The sequence below is a fragment of the Asparagus officinalis genome, chromosome 9 (genome assembly GCF_001876935.1).
Source record: "Asparagus officinalis chromosome 9, Aspof.V1, whole genome shotgun sequence".
NCBI classification, from domain to species: Eukaryota; Viridiplantae; Streptophyta; class Magnoliopsida; order Asparagales; family Asparagaceae; genus Asparagus; species Asparagus officinalis.
In genome coordinates this window covers 24,388,349-24,406,171 of record NC_033802.1, presented here as the reverse complement: position 1 = coordinate 24,406,171, position 17,823 = coordinate 24,388,349, and positions in this window count along the sequence as shown.

Here is a 17,823-nt window from a genome sequence, read left to right as displayed (position 1 = left end):
TTCTAACAAAAGCTTGTTCATATTAAATAATCTTTTATCATTTTCACTCCATTTGGATTTTTTTCAAAATAGGAGCAATATAAGCATCCTCAATAATTTCCCATAAATCGAATTGTTTGGATTGAATAAAAAGTTTGAATCTAACACGCCATTGAGCATAGGGGAAAATATCCAAATGAGGGGCAACATTAATAGCATAACCTAGACTACATGCATCATACATATCCATAATAATTATATGCAAGAAGAAAAGTGCAATCAACACTAGATTAGCACAAATACGATAATATTGGATCTTTAACTCAAGGCGATTAGTCCTTAAATCAAAAAGCACCAAGCTCTTATACCAATTGTTAGACCCTAGAGGGGGGGGGGGGGGGGGGGGGTGATTAGGGTCTTATGCTAATCTAATCCCGATAAAATACCAATTAAAAATATATTGATTAATTTGTTCTTGCAGGAATGATATGAGATAGATATAAACAAGAATGATATGAATAAGCACAAATAAAATGTACGCTAAGCAAAACACAAACAAACGATATGTTTCAAAGGTTCGGTCACCACGACCTACGTCCCCGCTCCTCACCTCGAGGAGATCTCCACTATCACAATCCTGTTTGGAAACCGAAACTTCTACACACTCGGTTTACAAGTTTGCCGAAAACTCTCACACAACAAACACTATGCAATCACACTTTACATACTAAGTGTAGGAACCTAGCCCGTGTCCTCCTCCTCAAGTGCTCGGATGCAAGCTCTCCCTAGGTTCGTCAACCGACGCCACTCCTATTGGATTTGACCACGTCTCTCGCCTCACACTTTTCTCGGTGTACAAGTGTATTACAAGTGATACTCACAACAATGACTAAATACAATGGTTTGTTCTCGATAACAAATGAGAACGCAAATGAAGCTCACACTCACTAAATCACACACCACAACCCCCAATATATAGTATGGAATATTAAGCTCAATACAGTATGTGTGATAACAGTGAATGAAAATATGTAACTCAATAGATATAGCTGAAATTATGAAAATGAATCAATAAGCTATGTAAGAAAGAGTTTAGAAAACTTCTCAATAAACAAGAAGAACAGTAGATGATGATCCCAAATAGGAGTTGGAAGCTTCTTCTTGTTGTAGAAAATTTTTTTTGGAACAGATTAACGAAATCAGCTTAAACAGTTCTTAAACAACTCTTAATCTCTTGTTAAAACTTATTATAAAAACAAACTCTTATATATTAAAAGAGAACAGCAATGGGGTATTTATACCCACTCAAAATATCAGCCAAAACTAACTAGAAATGACCAAAATAGCCCCAGAGAATCAAATCAGAATATAGCCGTTGAGAAAGTAATTATGAGTTCGGCGGTCGACCGTGGAAATCTCGCGGTCGACCGCGAAGCACAAAAACACTGAAAGCCAAATTTAAAAGCTGGCGGTCGACCATGGCGGTTGACCGCGACGGTCGACCGCAAAAGTGTCTGGATGACGGTCGACCATCACGTCGACCGTCACGGTCGACCGGAACAACAAATAGCCATAGTAATCAAATTTACTGCTGGCGGTCGACCGTGGTGGCGACCGCAACTGATACATTTAATTGACAGGTTTTTGGGCTGATTTTGAAATTGCGTTAAAAATACCAAATTATTCCAAAATAGTAAAACTTTGGGGAAAGTTTCTAAATGATAAAATAAACATGTTTGAAAAGAATTTTTAGAAACACAATTTTTCGTTGTGAAAACACACTATTTTGAAAAGTGTTCATAAAAACTGTTTTTCGCGAACATGAAAATTAAGATATGACTTGTAAATACGTATATATATATCAATCATACATTATATATAATATATATATAATATATATATTTATAATATATCTATATATATATCATGCATTATATATATATATATAATAAAGTATGAATGAGCTGTAAACATGAAATAAAAGATATCGTGACAAAGTTTAATGAAAAATCATTTATATGATATAAAACGTTAAATTTGTGTCGTGTTTTACATATTGAGCTTAAATATAAACATACAATATATATATAAGCAAACTACTCTTATACCTAGGTGAATGCACACACATGAACTGAAATCTTTAACTCTTGATTGTCGTGTATTGAATTACCTGTAAGAAGAAAAACCAAAACAACAAAGACTAGAAAACATATTAGAGATAAATTGTTTGACAAATCATCATCAAAACTATAGGGCTAACAATCTCCCCCTTTTTGATGATGGCAAACAATTTATTTAATGGTATGAAATACATATTGATAAACCACATATAACATGAATAAACTATATTAACATGAATTCAAAAACCACATATTAAACCACATATTAACATGAATTCAAAAACCATATATTAAACCACATATCATAACATTCCATCAATAGAATTAAACATTAAACTGTACATCAATATGTAGATTTTTCTCCCCCTTTGACAACATCAAAAAGGGAAAAAGATAAATATAAATAACAAGTATTCACTTTATAAATAGGAGCAACGCTCCCCCTGCATTCAAGCACAGATAATAAACAATTATATGGCTAAAGCTCCCCCTGTCAATTTGCATAAATAACATATAAAGATTATATATAGGAGCTAAGCAACCATATCCATCCATACACAACTATAAACATTAAAAAACAAACCAATCACAAAGCATCATTTAAAACTAGTATAAAATCATAAGTAAACATAACCATAATTTGTTCCACAATACCACATAGTTTTCCACACAAACCATAGAGTTATTACAACACAAAATAAAACATAAGTATCAAGTTTACGTTCACCAAAACATAAGCATAAACATAAATCGAATAATCATCGAGAATCAATCTTCACCATCGTCAAAAGCAGATCCGGAGCCAGATCCCGAACCAGAAGCAGATCCTCTAACAGAGTCCTCCCCAGAATCAGAGTGAGAACTGGAAGAGGGATCCGGAATCCCAAGAGACTGACATTGATAACTAAGGATAGTCCTGACGTCCTTCTAAATACTTGAGACCTGAGTCTCAAGATGATCCAATCGGGCACAAATATCAGAAGTGGAGGAGGTGGAAGCTCTAGACCGAGAACGGGAAGATGATGGCTTAGCAGGATTAGATAAGGAGTCAAAAATTTACATACGGGAGAGAGAAACTCTATCAAAGTATTCCTTACCCGGATTAACTTTGGGTTCATTGGTTAGAGCAACACCGAAGTGTTGGAGAATGAGGGTGATGAAGCAGCCAAAGGGAAGAAATTTGTAATGCTTGCATGCCATGTTTTTAAGAAAAACATTTGCCCAATTCAATTTTATTTTGGCAAAGATGGCATAAACAGCATTAACCTTATCAGGGCAAAAGTGATCAAAACTACCGGTCTTGGGAATGAGATTTTGAGCAATAATACGAATAATGATTCTAGCAGTGGGATTGAGTGATTTGTTGAGTGAAAGCCAAATTTAAAAGCTAGCGGTCGACCGCAAAAGTGTCTGGATGAGCCATGGTCGACTATCACGGTCGACCGCGAACAACAAATAGCCATAGTAATCAAATTTACTGCTGGCGGTTGACCGTGGCGGTCGACCGCAAACTAATACATGTCAATTGATAGGTTTTTGGGCTGATTTTGAAATTACGTTAAAAATACCAAATCAATTCCAAAAATAGTAAAACTTTGGGGAAAATTTCTAAATGATAAAATAAACATGTTTGAAAAAGAATTTTTGGAAACGTAATTTTTGTTTGTGAAAACACACTGTTTTTGAAAAGTGTTCATAAAACCTGTTTTTCGCGAACATGAAAATTAAGATATGACTTGTAAATACGTATATATATATATATCATGCATACATTATATATATATAATAAAGTATGAATGAGCTGTAAACATGAAATTATATATATATAATAAAGTATGAATGAGCTGTAAACATGAAATAAAAGATATCGTGACAAAGTTTAATGAAAAATCATTTATATGATATAAAAATGAGCTGTAAACATGAAATAAAAGATATCGTGACAAAGTTTAATGAAAAATCATTTATATGATATAAAATGTCAAATTTGTGTCATGTTTTACATATTGATCTTAAATATAAACATATAATATATGTAAGCAAACTACTCTTATACCTAGGTGAATGCACACACATCAACTAGAATCTTTAACTCTTGATTGTTGTGTGTTGAATTACCTGTAAGGAGAAAAACCAAAACAACAAAGACTAGAAAACATATTAGCGATAAATTGTTTGACAAATCATCATCAAAACTGTAGGGCCAACAGTTATATGATGATAGAATGTGTCAAAAATAAGGTTGAGTTTTAATTTGGTAAAATTATCTAAATGGTTGGGTTTAAGATGTGTTTGGTTTCAACTTAAGGCATGTTTGGCTATTTTCTTTAAATAGTAGGAAATCAATTCCAAACTCAGAATTGCCTTTGGATGTCTTTTTGTTTGTTTCTTTAAAATTATTATTTTTTGTATGCTTCATCTCATAAAACTTGCGCAAAAATGCAACGCGTTAATTCCTTTATTTGTTTGATAACAAAAGAAATAGGAAACTAAAATAAATGATTTGCTTTTATCAGATTTTTCTTGTTTAGAATAAAAAAACTGAATACTAGAAATAAGTTTCACATAACCAATAGTGAGCTTACCACACTATTGAACAAGGATATACTATTGAACCCGGATGTACTATTGAACCCACTAGGATGGTTCCGAAAGAGGTTCATTGTTAAATCTTTCTGACGGACTACTGTTATATGTGCAATGTTGAACCTAACAGACGGTCATCTCAGTAGAGGTGTAGTGTTAAATCGAGATATACTGTTGAATCCACACACACACACACACACACACACACACACACACACACACACACACACACACACACTCACACTCACTCACTCACTCACTCACTCACTCACTGGCAAAGATGTACTGTTAAACGTGGTTGTACTGTTGAAGCTACTAGTAAATCGTCTAAGGTTTAATAGTGATGTGCTATCTAATTAGACGAGGGTGCTGCGACCAACGGCATATTATTGAACTTAGCCATCAACCATCTTAGCAGAGGTCCGATGTTAAAACTACTAGTATCTATTCCAAATCTTTGTCGACGGTGAAGTGCTTGGTTAATCCGTGAACTGACGTAATGGTATGGTTGTTTTTTAATGGCAAGCACTCCCCTAATGTGCCGATCGATAGCTCATCCAGGGCCCGACGCCCAGCTCCGCTAGAGAGGCCAGGGTTCCAAACATGCCCTTTCGATTTATTGAGAGGTTTATTGTTGAACTCACTAGTGAGTCATCCTGGAGTTATGTAATGGGACGACATGATCGGTGTCATAGATGTAATGTTAAACATAGCAATTGATTCCCTTCAATAGAGGTTTGATGTTAATGTCTTGAAGCATAGTCTAAAGGAAGTGTACAATTGAACGTGCCAAAATACCATATTAGTGGTTAAGGCCCACACAATTAGAGTTGAGAAATAGTTTCCCTAGATTTAATGTTGAACGCGGCAAGCTGTCGTTGATGGCAAAGGTATATTGTTAACCCACCACAATATAGAGATCAGCAAGATTTGCCCATTGATTAGCAGAAAGTCATTTGCAAGATGTTAGCAAAGGTGTAGGAATGTGCCAACATGTAGTAGAGGTCATCACATGAAGTGTACTATTAAACTCGACAAGGGATTGCCTTTGAGGTAGTTACATTGTGAAATCTCTTTACGAGATCTGCTAGGGAGAGACAAGTTTGATCAAGATTGTGTTCGTGATTGACTTGGATGAATGTCTATTGATAGCATCAGGTTAGCTAAGATGTTAATTTGTAGACTTAGCTATGAACCGACGATGCTTTATGTGACGCCCCTGGGTTCACACAAGGCTGCAGTCCGAGGTGAAACCAGAAATGTCAAACCTGTCATGCACCACACCGTGTAATAACATGTTTCACCATCACAATTACTATCTCTCTAGTAGAGTCAATAACAGGTGTAGGTACAAAAGCAAGTAAGAGATAATACAAGAATCAACTGATGAAATAATAGCGATCAAATTAATATTTCATCATCTAATATACTGAAATACAAGTAAATGTCTGAAATAAATGAACTGGAGTTCTCAACAAGTCTCAATTACAAAATGTCTGACAAGAGGAAATAAGGCACACAGCCTTTACAACTTCTAGAATAAAACTCTCAAATGTCTACATAAAAGTCTACAATGGAGCTCAAAAGAAAATATAACTAAATAGACGGCTGAAGCTAAAGTGCATCGCCATCAACCTGCGACTCTCCGGGCTCCTGGCTCGTTACTTGAAAGGGGGAGGGACAACGAGTGTCAAAGCGCTAGCGAGCAACATCACAACCAACCCCAAGGGATAGGGCTCGTTGAATATGAAAATACAGTTAAAACATAATAATATAAGATCATTTATCCTAACAATAATGGGTTTCGGTACTTAGGAAATTACAACACGAGCGTAGGTACGTCGAGCGAAATAATCCAAACAAGGAAACCCTCATGTATATACCTTGTATCTCAAATTGTAATTCCCTAAACACCAAACCCGAAGTCTAATACAGGAAACAATAAAGAAAAGAAAGCAAACACATCTTTACTGATAAACGTAAACATGCCAAGGATTACAATAAGAGACATATCCAACCTAGGTAGCTATCGTGTCCTAGCCTCATATGATATGTCGTGTACCAATCTTGGTTAAGTATCATGCTCAAGGTTTAGCAAGAGTCTAAAACATGACTGTAATGGATTATGGTCCAACACGAGGACCCTAATGGATTATAGTCCAACACGAGGACTCAAATGGATTATAGTCCAACACGAGGACTTTAATGGATTATAGTCCAACACGAGGACTGTGTGTATGAACCATGGAATACAAACGATAAAGGTATACTTATCCTATTCTTGTACATGCCCTGCTGTACCGATCTAAGCTTGTGTCAGGAACGTCATCTTACGTGTGTAGATAAAATCATAACCACTGAAATTTAATACCCGATAAACGAGGCGACTTCTCATATTCAAAAAAAATGGTAAACAGTATCCTCGAATATATATGATCATCATATGAATGTATAAGCATAGTAGGTGATCAAGCAGAAACACAAACAAAACAGGAAAAACTTCGATGAGTCGACTCGTGTTCAGTTATGAGTTGACTCATGTCTCATAGGTCGACTCATGATCAGTTACGAGTCGACTCAGCAGAAACTTATGATAACAGGAAAAGACTTTGTGAGTCGACTCATGACAGTCATGGGTCGACTCAACCTGATGAGTCGACTCATGATGAGTCATGAGTCGACTCACGGGCTGAAAACAGGATGTTTCATAACTGCAGCTCGTCCATCTCGTTCCATACTCCCTCTATACTGATCTTCACCTCCATCACTATCAATTCTAGACTATGAGGTAGTGATAAATTCATATATAGCATGAGAAACGAACATTAGCATGTTAGACCTAACTTTTAACTCCTAAACATGAGTGAAAGCATTTAATCAAAATAAAAACTCATATTTGTCATTCTTAAATAAATTTTCAGATCTGGGTTTTTATCAAAAACTTGTTGGTGAGGATTTAAAATCTGAAACGCATGATTTCTAGCATTCACCCTAATAAGAACATTGATTTATACTTGAAAATAAGTCTTAGGCTTAATAAAACTCATGAAAAACGTTTGTAAACTATTGAAAGCATGAGAGAAGGATTGGGCGAGATGTTACTCGCCTCAGATGTGATGAAGAACGATCCTCTTCGCTGCAATCCAAAAGAAGCTGCTAAAATCCCCCGAAAATCTCCCAAAATGGCCAAAAACGAACTAGGGTTTTGAATAGGAGAGGAGGCTAGGGTTTCTCTGGGGAGAACTGATGAAAAGAGGTGTTTTTGGGTGGAGGAGAATATATATAAACAGTTAAAACCCGACCCAAAACCCAAATAAACCCGACCCACAAAACCCAGAAAACCCCTGATGAGTCAACTCATGACAGTCATGAGTCAACTCATGACTCATGGGTCGACTCATAATATAATGAGTGGACTCAGCAGAGACTTATGACAAAGGGAGATGATATCATGAGTCGACTCATGACAGTCATGGGTCGACTCATGAGCTAAAAACTGAGTTCTTCGACTTTGATGCTTATGATTTGCAAATTTACAAACTCAACCTCATAACTGATGCATATATACATTCTCATAAGCTCAAAAATGCTAGATTTCATGCACAACCATGTCATAAAGATATTTATCATAAATAAATATTATTTTTCACTAATAGTCACATATATAAATTATCAAAATCTACGGGGTCTTACATTCTTCCCCCCTTAAAAGAATTTCATCCTCGAAATTCAGAAATCATATCTAACTCATAATGGTACTTGAAAAGCACGACAAGGGTCAAATCCAACCCGCACACATACACATCTCGCAATGTTAATCGCTAGATCAGCATATAGTGATATTCATACTTAACGATCTAAAATGGTAATATTCTTACTCAACCCCTAATCTAATGGAACTAGTACGTCGGGCGAAAAATCCAAACAAGGAACCCCCCATGTATATACCATGTGTTCCGAAAGATTAGGAATTAAGTGAAAATATCCTCATTCTAGTGTTAAATATAAGTATCAAGGTACATATATAAATATACAAGTAAGAAGTCACATCATAAATACTTTAATTAATTTACCTGCTCAAACAAGTGTGGGTAGTCGCGTCGCATGTCTTCCTCGCGCTCCCAAGAAGCTTCCTCAACTCTACTTCGGTTCCATTGAACTTTCACCAATGGAATCACCTTGTTCCTGAGTCTCTTATCTTCTCTAGAAAGTATAGACACTGGGATTTTAATAGTAGTCAAATCATCTCGAAGCTCAATCTCCGGTGCATCCAACACTCGCTGCTGCTCCTCATCATGCAAGTGCTTCTTGAGCATGGAGATATGGAATACATTGTGTATACTAGATTGGTAGTCTGCCTCACCAGCTCCGGTCCAAGCATCAAACTATCCTCCGGCTCTGCCCAACATATCGGTGATCTACAAGGTCTCCCGTACAATACCTCATATAGGGCCATACTGATCGTCGCTTGATAACTATTGTTATAAGCGAACTCTATCAGTAGAATATGCTCCTCCCAGCTGCCCTGAAAGTCAATGACACAAGCCCGTAACATGTCCTCTAACACCTGGTTTACCCTCTCCGTTTGACCATCCGTCTGTGGGTGGAATACACTGCTATAAGATAGTCTGCTGCCAAACGAGTCCTGAAAACTCCTCCAAAAATGTGAAGTGAATACTGATCCTCGATCCGACACGATCGTGTCCAGAACCCCGTGAAGTCGAACTATCTCTCGAATGAAGATCCTTGAATACGCCTCGGCTGTATAAGTAGTCCTTACTGGAATGAAATGTGCTGACTTCATCAACCGGTCCACTATCACCCAAATCGAATCATTCCCCTTCTTCGACTTCGGCAACCCTACAATAAAGTCTATAGAAATGTCCGCCCAATTCCATTCTGGAATAGGCAACAGTTGAAGTGTCCCTGCCGGTCTCTGATGCTCTGCCTTCACCTGCTAACAAGTAAAATACTTGGCCACATTCTCTGAAATCTCTCTTCGCATGCCACTCCACCAGAAATGTCTCTTTAGGTCCTTGTACATCTTGGTAGTCCCTGGATGTACTGTGTACCGAGTACGATGCGCCTCATCAAATAACTCCCTCTTCAGTTCTGCACTGGCTGGCATAACTAATCTACCCTTTATCCATAGACCTCCATCTGTTTCAATGGTCCAATTGACCTTAGGCTCTTTGGAAATCTCCTCCTTACGGATTTGGATCCAAGAGTCTCCCAACTGAGCTCTGACAACTCTGTCACTCCAAGATGGCTGCACTGACACAGCTCCCAAAAATGCACTGGTACTACCATTCTAAGGTATAAAATCAAACTGGCTAAGGGTAAGAAGATCTCTATACAATGAACACCTCAAAGCCGCAACCCGATGTCGACGCTTCCTACTCAAAGCATCTGCTACGACGTTTGCCTTCCCGGGATGATACTGAATCGCGAACTCGTAGTCCTTGATAAACTCAATCCATCTCCGCTGTCTCTGGTTGAGTTCCTTCTGAGAGAAAAGATATTTCACTCTGATGATCTGTGAACAACTCAAACTGCACTCCATATAAGTAGTGCATCCATGACTTCAGTGCAAATACCACTGCTGCTAACTCCAAGTCATGAGTAGGATAGTTCTGTTCATGCACTCTCAACTGCCGTGAGATGTAAGCTACTACTCTCTGAGTCTGCATAAGAATGCCTCCCAATCCTACCAAAGATGCATCTGTATAGACGACGAATGTCCTGTCGCTGCTCGGAATAGTCAAAACCGGTGTTGTAGTCAACTTAGCCTTCAATGTATCAAAGGCTTCCTGGCACTCTGTGCTCCAAATAAACTGCACACCCTTCTTCGTAAGGCGTGTAAGGGGCGTCGAAATCTTTGAGAAGTCCTGGATGAACTTCCTGTAATAACCTGCTAAACCCAAAAAGCTACGAATCTCCGTCACCGTCTTCGGCTGTTCCCAATCAAGCACTGCTATAACCTTAGCTGGGTCTACTGATATGCCCTCTCTGCTAATAATGTGGCCGAGAAATCTGACCTCTGAAAGCCAAAACTCACACTTGTTGAACTTGGTGTATAACTGGTGCTCCCGTAGGGTCCGCAAAGCTAATCGGAGATGCTGCTCATGATCTGCCTCCGATCTCGAATAAATGAGGATGTCGTCGATGAAAACAATCACAAACTGATCTAAGAAGGGATGAAAAACCCTGTTCATCAAGTCTATGAATACAACGGGTGCATTGGTCAGTCCGAATGGCATGACCAAGAACTCAAAAGATCCATATCGTGTGAGGAAAGCGGTCTTGGGGATATCCATCTCCCGAACCCACAATTGATGATAACCAGAACGAAGATTAATCTTTGAGAAAAATTGCGCCCCCTGCAACTGGTCGAACAATTCATCAATCCTAGGTAGTGGATACCTATTCCGGATTGTGACCTTGTTTAACTCCCGATAATCTATACACAATCTCATACTGCCGTCCTTCTTCTTCACGAAGAGGACCGACGCGCCCTACGGAGAATGACTCTGACGAATAAAACCCTGAGCTAACAACTCGTCCAACTGGGTCTGAAGCTCCCTCATCTCAGCTGGTGCCATGCGATAAGGTGCGCGGGATATCGGGGCTGTGCCCAGCTGCAACTCAATACAAAACTCAACCTCTCTCACAGGAGGTAACCCAGGTATGTCCTGAAAGACATCCTGATAATCCGAGACAACTCTAGTCTCCAATAAATCAGAACTCTGATCCCGTCGCATCACCTCATCGATGAATGCCAGAAACGACTCTGCAAAGCGATTGCCCTGAGAAGTGGCCACAATCATCTCGGACCCATCGGACGTTCGCAATCTGACTATCTTCGTAAAATAGTCAATACTAATATGGTAGGATGATAACCAATCCATACCAAGGATGACATCAAACTCGGACATATGCAAAACTATCAGATCGACTATGAACTCGGACTCATTAAAACTGATGATACACCTCCTACAAACGCTCTCCAGAAGCGATACCTCTCCTAGAGGGGGTGGAAACTGATAAAGGGGTGTCTAACGAATGAGCTACGAGCTGGAGTCTATCCATGAAAGCATACAAAATGAAAGAATGCGAAGCTCCCGAATCGAAAAGAATACGGGCGAGAAAGGAATTCACGAGGAACGTACCCTCTACAACTGCACCACTGGCACTATGATCACGAGGAACCACTACATATACTCTGCCTGGTGCTGAAGACTGCTCTACCACTGGTGCTGGAAAATACGGGACAATCTGTCCCTAGGGGGCCTCCTGGACTGCTCGAACCTGCCCCTCTGGCCTTTGCGCTGCTGGCGGTGCCTCAAGCCTGACCTGCTAACCTTGACCTTGGCCCTGCTGTCGTGGCTGCTGCTGGTTCGGACCCCTACCCTGCTAAGCTCCTGCTGGTGCACTACGACACTCTGATGCCTTGTGTCCCACCTTGCGACAGTTAAAGCATACCCCCTGAAACTTGCGCTGATGATGTGCCCTCTGATCTTGCTGGGGTCCCCTCTTGTGAGGGCCCTGCTGCTGCTGTTGATGTCCTGTCAAGGGCCTCTTGTTCTTCCCCTTGTCTCTAATCTGTCCTGTCTTAGTCTTTCCCTCCTTGTCCTTCTGAAACATAGCCGTCTCATTCTCCTATGAAGTGGCGGCCTCAGCTATCTCCCAGACTGAATAGAACTTCCTCGAGACGAGGTATCGGCGAAGATTAGGGCGAAGCCCTGCTAGGAACATCTGAGCCTGACGCTCTCCTGTCTGCCACATCCCCGTGAAATGCAGCAACTCCATGAACTTTCTCTCAAACTCTGCAACTGACATGTCCCCCTGAGTCAAATGGGACAACTCAAATTCCTTCCCAGTCCGTGCTGCAGAAGAAACATACTACGCATCAAAGAAGTAAACAAAATCCTCTCAAGTGAGGATCATCCGCTGCTCTAAAGGAAACTGGAATTGGTACCATCTCCCGGCATCCCCCTTCACACTATATGATGCCAGTCTTTGCTTATGTACTGAGTCTACATTGAGAATGTCTAGGAAATTACTCACATCCTCCTTCCACTTGTGGGCTACAAGTGGGTCTGAAGAGACTTAGAACTCCAGTGCTCTCATCTTCTGGTACCTCTCTACAAAGCGGAGCCAAGCCTCCTGCTCCGTGGCTCTATCCGGTACCGCTGGTGGAATAGCTACAGGTGCTACATCTGGGTCTCTCTCTCTGATTGGGACGGCTGGTATCCCCTATGGTAGAACTACTGGAGGTGGTGGTGGTGGTGTCGGTGGCGCGATATGACTCGCCACAAGCTCCTTAATCGCTGCCATCCTAGCTACGATAGGAGCCATGAGATCAATGAGGTACTGGTACAAAAGCAAGTAAGAGATAATACAAGAATCAACTGATGAAATAATAACGATCAAATTAATATTTCATCATCTAATATACTGAAATACAAGTAAATGTCTGAAATAAATAAACTGGAGTTCTCAACAAGTCTCAATTATAAAATGTCTGACAAGAGGAAATAAGGCACACAGCCTTTACAACTTCTAGAATAAAACTCTCAAATGTCTACACAAAAGTCTACAATGGAGCTCAAAAGAAAATATAACTAAATAGTCGGCTGAAGCTAAAGTGCATTGCCATCAACCTGCGACTCTCCGGGCTCCTGGCTCGTTACCTGAAAGGGGGAGGGACAACGAGCGTCAAAGTGCTAGCGAGCAATATCACAACCAACCCCAAGGAATAGGGCTCATTGTATATAAAAATACAGTTAAAACATAATAATATAAGATCATTTATCCAAACAATAATGGGTTTCGGTACTTAGGAAACTACAACACGAGCGTAGGTACGTCGAGCAAAATAATCCAAACAAGGAAACCCTCATGTATATACCTTGTATCTCAAATTGTAATTCCCTAAACACCAAACCCGAAGTCTAATACAGGAAACAATAAAGAAAAGAAATGTATCTCAAATTGTAATTCCCTAAACACCAAACCCGAAGTCTAATACAGGAAACAATAAAGAAAAGAAAACAAACACATCTCTACTGATAAATGTAAACATGCCAAGGATTACAATAAGAGACATATCCAACCTAGGTAGCTATCGTGTCCTAGCCTCATATGATATGTCGTGTACCAACCTTGGTTAAGTATCATGCTCAAGGTTTAGCAAGAGTCTAAAACATGACTGTAATGGATTATGGTCCAACACGAGGACCCTAATGGATTATAGTCCAACACGAGGACTCAAATGGATTATAGTCCAACACGAGGACTTTAATGGATTATAGTCCAACACGAGGACTGTGTGTATGAACCATGGAATACAAACGATAAAGGTATACTTATCCTATTCTTGTACATGCCCTGCTGTACCGATCTAAGCTTGTGTCAGGAACGTCATCTTACGTGTGTAGATAAAATCATAACCACTAAAATTTAATACCCGATAAACGAGGCGACTTCTCATATTAAAAAAAATGGTAAACAGTATCCTCGAATATATATGATCATCGGATGAATGTATAAGCATAGTAGGTGATCAAGCAGAAACACAAACGAAACAGGAAAAACTTCGATGAGTCGACTCGTGTTCAGTTATGAGTCGACTCATGTCTCATAGGTCGACTCATGATCAGTTTTGACTTCGTGAGTTGACTCATGACAGTCATGGGTCGACTCAACCTGATGAGTCGACTCATGATGAGTCATGAGTCGACTCACGGGCTAAAAACTGGATGTTTCATAACTGCAGCTCGTCCATCTCGTTCCATACTCCCTCTATACTGATCTTCACCTCCATCACTATCAATTCTAGACTATGAGGCAGTGATAAATTCATATATAGCATGAGAAACGAACATTAGCATGTTAGACCTAAATTTTAACTCCTAACCATGAGTGAAAGCATTTAATCAAAATAAAAATTCATATTTGTCATTCTTAAATAAATTTCCAGATCTGGGTTTTTATCAAAAACTCGTTGGTGAGGATTTAAAATCTGAAACGCATGATTTCTAGCATTCACCCTAATAAGAACATTGATTTATACTTGAAAATAAGTCTTAGGCTCAATAATACTCATGAAAAACGTTTGTAAACTATTGAAAGCATGGGAGAAGGATTGGGCAAGATGTTACTCTCCTCAGATGTGATGAAGAACGATCCTCTTCACTGCAATCCAAAAGAAGCTGCTGAAATCCCCCGAAATTCTCCCAAAATGCCCAAAAACGAACTTGGGTTTTGAATGGGAGAGGAGGCTAGGGTTTCTCTGGGGAGAACTGATGAAAAGAGGTGTTTTCGGGTGGAGGAGAATATATATGAACAGTTAAAACCCGACCCGAAACCCAAACAAACCCGACCCACAAAACCCAGAAAACCTCCGATGAGTCGACTCATGACAGTCATGAGTCGACTCATGACTCATGGGTCGACTCATAATATAATGAGTCGACTCAGCAGAGACTTATGACAAAGGGAGATGATATCATGAGTCGACTCATGACAGTCATGTGTCGACTCATGAGCTGAAAACTGAGTTCTTCGACTCTGATGCTTATGATTTGCAAATTTACAAACTCAACCTCATAACTGATGCATATATACATTCTCATAAGCTCAAAAATACTAGATTTCATGCACAACCATGTCATAAAGATATTTATCATAAATAAATATTATTTTTCACTAATAGTCACATATATAAATTATCAAAATCTACGGGGTCTTACACTTTAGCATCACTAGGGGTAATAATGACAATTCTGAGAGAGACTCTTTTTTGTATGTGAGGAGCGAGAGGTTGTTCTGTTGAGAAATGTTTTCGAAGCAAATGTTGCTTGCATTTGCCTATTGACCAGGGGAAATCTCATTTTGATGATATTCGCGAAGAGTCTTTGGAGCATACCATTGATAGAGGAACTTGATGCTTTAAGTGTATTGTTAAACTTGGCAATTAATTTCTTTAGGAAAAGTATACTATTAAACTTCTTGAGGGGATTTGGTTAATTAATATTATTTTGTTGGAGATTGTTGATTTTTCCATTGTTGATATGCATGGATGATTTGTAAAGGAACAACAATGAGTTCGGGTGAAAATAGGTCTTTGTGTGCTCTTAAGAGGCTTTACGTGGCCTTAGCTTTATGCGGGAATGCATGGTTGACATCTTGCTACATGGCGGCAATCCTACGGCCTGCATAAAATATAAAAGAGAGTGGAGCAAGTACTTATCTCCTTCCTCTCTTTTCCCTTTCTAATACCCTATAAACTCATCTGAACCTAAAAATTGTTGGATCTTGTATGCAATGCTCAAAGCACTAGAAAGGGGAGGAGGTGGGGGTGAATAGTGCTTTATAAAAAATTCTTGCGAAATTAAAAAATAATCAACAAAATGCGAAAATAAAGTAGTCAAACCAGAAATGAAGAATCACAAACACATAGATTTATCCTGGTTCGGTCCTCCAGACCTACTGTTAGCAATATGAACTAGATAGTGGATGATATAGATAATGAGCTAATGACAATGGCGATATAAGATATGAACATAAATATGAATGAACGCCAAAGCACACTCAAACAAGCAATATGATCACGGAGTTCGGACCTTCCGTCCTACGTCTCCGCTCCCCACTCCCGGGGAGAAATCCACTAACACAATCCGGTTTGGAAGCCGGAACTTCTTCTACACACTCGGTTTTCTAGCTAACCGAAAACTCTACAACTCACACTCTTGCAATCACACTCTACACCCACTAAGAGTTGGACCTAGCCGTGTCTCCCTCAAGTGCTCGGTTACAACCTCTCCCTAGGCACGTCAACCGACGCCACTCCTCTTGGGACGATCCCCGACTCTCACCACACACTCCTCACTCGGTGTACAAGTGTATTACAAAGTGATTCTCATGATAAGCACAAATTAACAAATGATTGTTCTCTCTAACAATGTGAGAACTCAATTAAGCTCACTCTCAATGTCACAAACCCACAACCCTAAATTATACTATGAATGTAAATACAATAAGCTCAATAGGTTGTGTGTGAACAAAGAGTATCAATAAAACAATTAAACTAAACTCAAATATAAATCTAGCTTATGGAAATTATAATCAAAATAATAAATTGCTAGATGAGTTTAGAAACACTTCTCTAGATCAAGATGGAGAGATGGAGATTTGAGGCCCAAACAAGAAGATAATCTCCTCCACTTGTGAAAGTTAAACTTGCTTTAAACTAAACCCTTAAACAAGCTTAAACAAGCTTAAACAAGCTTAAACTCCTTTTTAAAACCCTTGTTTAAAAACTTCTTTAAAACATTCTTGGATCATTGAGAAGAGATCAGCAATGGGGTATTTATACCCTCTCACAACTCAGCCAAAAACCCCAAGCAAAAAGACAAAAAAGTCCCCAGAAGACAGCTCAGAAAAATAGCCGTTAGTGTCCAACGGATCTATTGGCGGTCGACCGACAGAACGTTCGGTCGACCGAAAGAAAGAATTCGGTCGACCGACGGAAAATCCGGGATGGAGCTTTCGGTCGACCGGACCGGTCGACTGACAGACTCTCTGTCGCACAGTGAAGAAAGATCAAATGATCGGTCGATCGGTGCGGTCGACCGAAATCTGACACATGAAAAAACCTGTTTTGCTGATTTTAAAACACTATTTAAAAATATCAAATAAATTCCAAAAAATGTAAAACTTTGGGGAATGATTGTAGACATGATAATAAACATGCTACAATGACTGGTTTTCAAAAATGACTTCCCAAATGTAAAATATCATCATTTTGCAAGGAGGTCCAAAACACGAAAATGTAAACATGTGAATTTTGACATTTTGGCTAAACCAACTTTTGAAACTTTACAAAATAATTTTATAGACTTGAAGAAAGATGTAAACTATTGTTATAAAGTCTATAAACAATGAATGTAGTATTTTATCAAAATACACATATAATGCACTAAAACATGATTTTATTTAACTAACTAAAATTGATATTGATGAAATCATATATGTGCATATGAGTATGAAACAAAAAATATGTTTTCTAATTATATTCAATTGTTTCATAGTAAAACTTGAAAACTATCAAACCAAAACATATATGTATATATAT